This window comes from Gopherus evgoodei, chromosome 9, assembly GCF_007399415.2.
Source record: "Gopherus evgoodei ecotype Sinaloan lineage chromosome 9, rGopEvg1_v1.p, whole genome shotgun sequence".
Taxonomy (NCBI): Eukaryota; Metazoa; Chordata; order Testudines; family Testudinidae; genus Gopherus; species Gopherus evgoodei.
The window spans coordinates 65,191,593-65,198,938 of record NC_044330.1 but is presented as its reverse complement, the minus strand read 5'-3'; positions in this window follow the sequence as shown (position 1 = coordinate 65,198,938).

Below are 7,346 nucleotides of genomic sequence, written 5' to 3'. Positions count from 1 at the left end.
CAAATTGACTCAGGCTCATGAGGGAAATGATCAAACAGGGTCCTGACATGCAGCTTAGTCAATAAAACAAGGTTTTCCCACAGTGACCAGTCAGTGAACAACCCCAACGGGACCGTGTTTGTGGCTGAAGATGTACAAATGCAGGAGATAACTCTGGCACTGAGAGCATGGGACAAATCACTGCAGCCCAGCAGGTCACATCCTGCAGCTAGGTGCCTGCTGATACTACACTGATCTGGGACACCATGGTACACACACACACCCTCATGTTACATTACATGCACACATGTGTGTGCACATCACTGCCAGGCTTTGAAGTTTTTCACTGTCCTGTTTGAAATGTTACAGTCTCTCTCTCTAAATTGTTGTGGAAAGTTAGTTATTTATGATTGCGAGAGTAAGGGGCTGATAGCATGGAGCAGAGCCAGTTACAGGATGTACCGCAGGAGGGTGCTAGGCATGCTGCTCAGTGCACCTGAATCCTGGCCTCATAGCATCCCTGTAAGTGCAGTCTTGGGCTCCCAGAAAGGCTCTGCCCCTCACACCTGTCCTGAGATACAGCATTGTGTATGTCCTCCAAACTGCTGCTGGTGCGAACACTGTCCAGGGCCACAGCACTCCCTGCTGTTTCCATCTTGGTCCTGTGACATGGTGTAGTAGGCCTTCTCTGCCCTTGCGGTAGGCGTCACTGCCCTGACATACCCACTCAAGAAGAATTGTCACCTAGGAAAGAGTGGTAGTGAGTTCAGAACTCCAAGCTCTGGTACTGGCAGAAATAACAAGACTTGGTCCTCTGGTGGCTGAAAGGGCTAGGAGGAGGCAGTAGCCAATCAGGACCCATCAGGCAAGATAAGAAGGCTTGCCTACTTCTTAAGGGAGAGGCTGAGTCACTGGGTGGTGGATGAGCAGATCAGCTCCCTGGTCTTACCCCAAAAGCAACTGCGTCAGGGCCTCAAAATCCAATAGCACCTTTGATTTAGGCCAGGTCCCCACAAACCTTTGCTAACACACCCCAATCCCGACTTACAGCTCCTTGCATGGGGCCTCACAAATGTCTCCCAGTGCCTCTGACTCCCAGCCTGCTGTGCTCTCCCTGCCACTGGTTCTTTTTTTGTGCCTCTTAATTACTCAAAGTCCATTGTCTCTGCCTGAAGAGACAGGAAGTCTTTCTGGAGTGCAAATTCTGTTGAATAGTCTACTCCCCCACTCATTTAGTTTGATGGCTTTGTTTACCTTATACGTAAACACATTTTAATTGTTCTTTGCCTGTAACCAAGCCTGTCAGATAGGTAAATACACATTCATTTGTCTAGAGCAGGCTAGTTTTATTAAGAACATATTTCCAGCACACATCTATAATTCATGCACAATCCATACGTACACCATGCAATGATTTGGGGATCAGTGTGTCACCAATTTACATATCATACTTTACATGACACCTTTGGGATATATTTATGATAAGAGTGTGTTGAAGCAATTAATGTATAAAGATTGAGGTGAGTTACAGTATGGGGAACACTCTGCAAATTGGCATTGAGGGGTTCCTGGGGTCACAGAAGCCCGAGGATCAAGCAATTCCAGCTGGTTTGTTTCCTGCACTGCTGGAGAACCCAGCATCAATAAACAGAGCAGATGTCATGCTGCTGCATAGGCCTCGGGCATTTCTTGGTACCAGGGACACTGGAACTAGGGGTGCAGCAGCACCCCTGGCTTGAAGTGGTTTTCCTGATATCCTGGGCTTACAGGTTTGTTTAATAGCTTTCAGCACCCCCACTATACAAATTGTTCCAATGCCACTGCCTGGTACTGAGAGGTTTCCCTGCTGCTGCTGTTGTATCAATGAATGGATCAGTACCACAGTAGGGGTCAGCCTTAATGGCCCAGGCACTAGTACCAGGTCAGTAACCATTGACTAGGGTTCTGGGCAGCGTCTCTGCACAGGGGATGCTTTGCCTTGTGTTCCTGCTTGTTTCCTGATGGACAGTACAAGGGAACTTGACCTCTTAGCGTGGCTTGGCTCCTTTGAGGAATGTGGTCTGTGTTTCTTTCTCTGCACTGGACAAGGGGCTCAGTGCTGACTCTCTGCAATGTCTAGAGCAGCACTCCTAACTGAGCTAGAAGTACTCAGTATCTTTCCTAAGCAGGAAGGTGTGATGCTGGCAGACCAACTGCCAGCTCAGGCCAAAGCTCCAGGCCAACTCACTTGAGTATTAATATAGGTCAAAGTAATTGTTAAATGTATAAGGGTGTAGTTGGTGTTTAAACTTCATGAAAACAAATGCGATGTTACTTGCATTCTTTTTACTTATCCATATCCTGTTATAATGTAGTAGCAAACATTTACGTTGTGTATACCCCTGTAATTAAACAGCCCATCAAACAGGAAGAGGCCTTGTGGCATAGGTGCTGACTCCATGGGTGCTGTGGGGCTGCAGCACCCATGGGGAAAAATTAGCGGGTGCTCCTCACCCACCAGCAACCATGCTCCCCCTCCCCCCTCCTCACCTCCTTATCCCCCGAGCGCACTGCATCCCCACTCCTCCCCCTCCGCCACAGCTGTTTGGCGGTGCTTAGGACTTTCCAGGAGGGAGGGGGAGGAGGGGGGAAGCGGCATGCTCCATGGAAGAGGCGTGGCAGGGACGGGGACTTGGGGGAAATGGGTAGAATTGGGGCTGGGTGAGAGTGGGACAGGGATGGGGCCATGGAGGCGGGAGGGTCAAGCACCCCCAGGGCAGAGGGGAAGTGTGCACCTATGCCTTGTGAAATGCAAATGAAGAACAGAAAAGAGCTAATTTCAAAGCAAGTGGTCATTGTGTGTGATGATCAGAGGTTAAAGACTCAAAATGTGTTCCTCACTCTCTTTCATCAAAGGAAAAGCCCATGTGGGTAATGAGCCTGTCAGCTTGTTTTCTATGAGAAGAAGCTAGAAGTATGAATTCAGGGAAAGACCCTTCATCTTTGGACTGTTTGGACTTTTACAGGAAAGTGTACCAAATGCAAAACTGATGTCCTCAGAGACAATCTGGGAACCTTGAAAAGACGTTTTGGAAACTCACAGTTTATTACATCACTACCACCATTTGGAATTACAGTGATTTACCCATACATATATTTTACCTGCTTTAACCTCTTACTCATTTTCTTTTCTTAGCTAATAAACCTTTAGTTAGTTTACTATAGAACTGGCTGTCAGCATTGTTTCTAGCATAAGATCTAGAGTACCAACCGATCTGGGGTAAATGACTAGTCTCTTACGACTGGGAACAACCTTATGTGGTGTGATTTTTGGTTTAAGTGACCTTTTTACCAGTTCTCAACCTGTGGCCTGCTTGCAGCCCAATCAGCACACAGCTGCAGCCCATGTGACATCCTCAGGGTCATATATGTAGTATTAGATGTGGACCACATAACACATTTTGGACAGCATATGCGACCCACAATGGTAAATAGGTTGAAAACCACTGAGAGTCTCAGGGGACTGTCTGTGACTCCATGGTAAGACTGAAATAAAGTTGAAGGAGTTTACATCTGTTACTGGCTTGGTGAAATCTAATTATAGACTATACCACCAGCTGGGGGTATCTGTCCTGTTTTCTGACAGTCTGCCCTGAGGTCAGCTCTCACAGTTGTAAGCCATGCCAGACAGCATGACAGAAGGTTCAGAAGGTGGATGCAGGACAGCCTCCATAAGAAGGTGACACAGTCTCACTCCCTATCCTGCTTCATCAGGGGTTGGAAGTTCCTGCATATCAGGCAATGGTCTCAGCTGTGACCCTCATCAAGGCACTTTAAGTACTTAGAATGAGGGTCACTCATCAGCATAAATTTTTTGCAGGCAGCACAAGCTTAAAGCCCAGAGATTGAGACATACTCCAGTACTGGTCAACGGTACTCCTTGTATATTAGGGATCCAATGTCCAAAACTGACAAAGAAAAAATAAAGAAAACCTCACTAACTATTTACAGACAGGAGATAAGCCCTCTGGAAGGAGAAAATTCACAGTAGCAAGCTGACATGCCCTTGTGACAGGTTCGGTCACAGAAACTCCCTCGAGACTGTCACTCAGTGAGCTAGGATACCACTGAGAACAACCCTCCTGCCAGAACAGGGGTCCCTCCACTCCTGTCTTGTCAAGTTAGACACACCAGTCAGCTCCAGCACAGACCAGAGGTTGGGCCACGCCTCTCTGCAGTTCACTGAAGCTGAGATTAACTCAGCCCAGGGGCTTCTCAGTTAACAGTGACTTTATCAGCGCCCAGTGTTCAGCCTTTCTGGGAGCCTGAACCCCAAATAAATCTGTTTTACTCTGTATAAAGCTTGTCCAAGGTAAATTAATAAATTGTCTGCCCTCTATAACACTGATAGAGAGATATGCACAGATGTTTGCTCCCACAGGCATTAATCACTCTGGGTTTATTAATAAACAAAAGTGATAAGTATAAAAAGTAGGATTTAAGTGGTTTCAAGTAATAACAGACAGAACAAAGTAAGTCACCAAGCAAAATAAAGCAAAAACATGCAAGTCTAAGTTGAACACATTAAGAAACTGATTTCAGGTAATATCTCACCCTCAGAGATGTTCCAATAAGCTGCGCTCCCAGGCTAGACTCCTTCCTAGTCTGGGCCCAATCCTTTCCCCCGGTACAGTCCTTGTGAGTTCTAGCAGACATCTCAGGTGGTAAGCAGGGGTTTTTTCATGACTGGCAGCCCCCTTTGTCCTGTTCCACCCCCTTTTATAGCTTTGGCACAAGGTAGGAATCTTTTTTCTGTGCTTGTCCCCATCCCCACTTCATCAATGGAAAAGCACAAGGATTAAGATGGATTCCAGCATCATGTGACATGGTCACATGTCACAGTGAGACCCCAGCCTCCATTCTTCCTGGGCTGGCCCACAACGTACACAGGGAAGTTTGCAAGTAAACAGCCATTTACAGTTCATTGATTCTGAAGAACCCTTAATGGCTTCCACTTAATATGTTTACATCAGTAATACAAGTTTATATCTAAGGGCTTGTCTACATCAGAAAGTTGCAGCGCTGGTGAGGGAGTTACAGCGCTGCAACTTTGAAGGTGTACACATCTGCAGGGCACCACCAGCGCTGCAACTCCCTGTTTGCAGCGCTGGCCGTACTCCCGTTTTGTCTCGGGTGTAGAGGATCCAGCGCTGGTGATCCAGCGCTGGTAATCCAATGTAGACAGTTACCAGCGCTTTTCTTGACCTCCGTGGAAGGAGGAAGCCTCTGGTAATCAAGCTGGTTTCCTTTCCCGGTTTGCTCTCTCGGTCCCGGAGCCAGCCAGCAAACCGCGGGGAAGGAGACCTGCTTGCTCGGGGTTCCGGGACCGAGAGAGCAAACCGGGAACGCCGCGGTTTGCTCTCTCGGTCCCGGAGCCAGCCAGCAAACCGCGGGGAAGGAGACCTGCTTGCTCGGGGTTCCGGGACCGAGAGCGCAAACCGGGAACGCCGCGGTTTGCTCTCTCGGTCCCGGAGCCAGCCAGCAAACCGCGGGGAAGGAGACCTGCTTGCTCGGGGTTCCGGGACCGAGAGCGCAAACCGGGAACGCCGCGGTTTGCTCTCTCGGTCCCGGAACCCCGAGCAAGCAGGTCTCCTTCCCCGCGGTTTGCTGGCTGGCTCCGGGACCGAGAGAGCAAACCGCGGCGTTCCCGGTTTGCTCTCTCGGTCCCGGAACCCCGAGCAAGCAGGTCTCCTTCCCCGCGGTTTGCTGGCTGGCTCCGGGACCGAGAGAGCAAACCGCGGCGTTCCCGGTTTGCTCTCTCGGTCCCGGAACCCCGAGCAAGCAGGTCTCCTTCCCCGCGGTTTGCTGGCTGGCTCCGGGACCGAGAGAGCAAACCGCGGCGTTCCCGGTTTGCTCTCTCGGTCCCGGAACCCCGAGCAAGCAGGTCTCCTTCCCCGCGGTTTGCTGGCTGGCTCCGGGACCGAGAGAGCAAACCGCGGCGTTCCCGGTTTGCTCTCTCGGTCCCGGAACCCCGAGCAAGCAGGTCTCCTTCCCCGCGGTTTGCTGGCTGGCTCCGGGACCGAGAGAGCAAACCGCGGCGTTCCCGGTTTGCTCTCTCGGTCCCGGAACCCCGAGCAAGCAGGTCTCCTTCCCCGCGGTTTGCTGGCTGGCTCCGGGACCGAGAGAGCAAACCGCGGCGTTCCCGGTTTGCTCTCTCGGTCCCGGAACCCCGAGCAAGCAGGTCTCCTTCCCCGCGGTTTGCTGGCTGGCTCCGGGACCGAGAGAGCAAACCGCGGCGAAGCTGGTTTCCTTTCCCGGTTTGCTCTCTCGGTCCCGGAACCCCCCTTGAAGCCGCCCAACAGCGCTGCAGTGTGGCCACATCTAACACCACTTGCAGCGCTGGTTGCTGTAAGTGTGGCCACTCTGCAGCGCTGGCCCTATACAGCTGTACTAATACAGCTGTAACAACCAGCGCTGCAAAATTTTAGATGTAGACATGGCCTTATTCTCCTAACTCCAGACATAGAAATAATACATGCAAACAAATAGGATGAACACACTCAGTAGATAAGCTTTATAATGATACCTTACAAGAGACCTTTTGCATAAAGCGTATTCCAATTACACATATTCACATTCCTAAGCATATTTTCATAAAACATATGGAGTGCAAAGTCAAAGCACTGACTACCAATCTTGAGCAGTAAGAAGGAATTGATGGGGGGTCAGGGGTGGCTCCATCCTTTTCTTGATTGTGCGGCAGCACAAGGATGCAGAGGGCAAATGCACCACCCCAATGGGTACTGCTAAGGGAAAAATCTCTGACTCTGGTGCTCTGGGTGCATGCACCTGAAGTAGAATGGATATACATAATCGCTAATGACTATGTTTACACCTGAGTAGCAATCTGGTTCCTAATGCCAAAAAATCCTCTATTTCAGTTACTATTGCCTTTTGCACTATGGCCATCCTGAGACTTTTCCAAAAATGACCATGGCAACACTATAGCGTTCTCCTTTTAACCCTGCCCTCCTATCCAGATCACCTACACTAGTGGTTTTCAAACTTTTTTTCTGGTGACCTAGTTGAAGAAAATTGTTGATGCCCATGACCCAGTGGAGCTGGGGATGAGGGGTCTGGGGTGTGGGAGGGGGTTGGGGTGTAGGACGGGGTCAGGGCTCTGGGCTGGGGCTGCAGGCTCTGAGATGGGGCAGGGATTTGGGGTGCAGGAAGGGGCTCCAGGTTTGGGGGGGCTTGGGGCTGGGGCAGAGTATTGGGGCATGGACTTACCTCTGGCAGCTCCCGGTCAGCGACACAGTGGGGGTGCTAAGGCAGGTTTCCTGCCTGTCTTGGCTCCGCAGACTGCGCTGTACCCTGGAAGCGGCCAG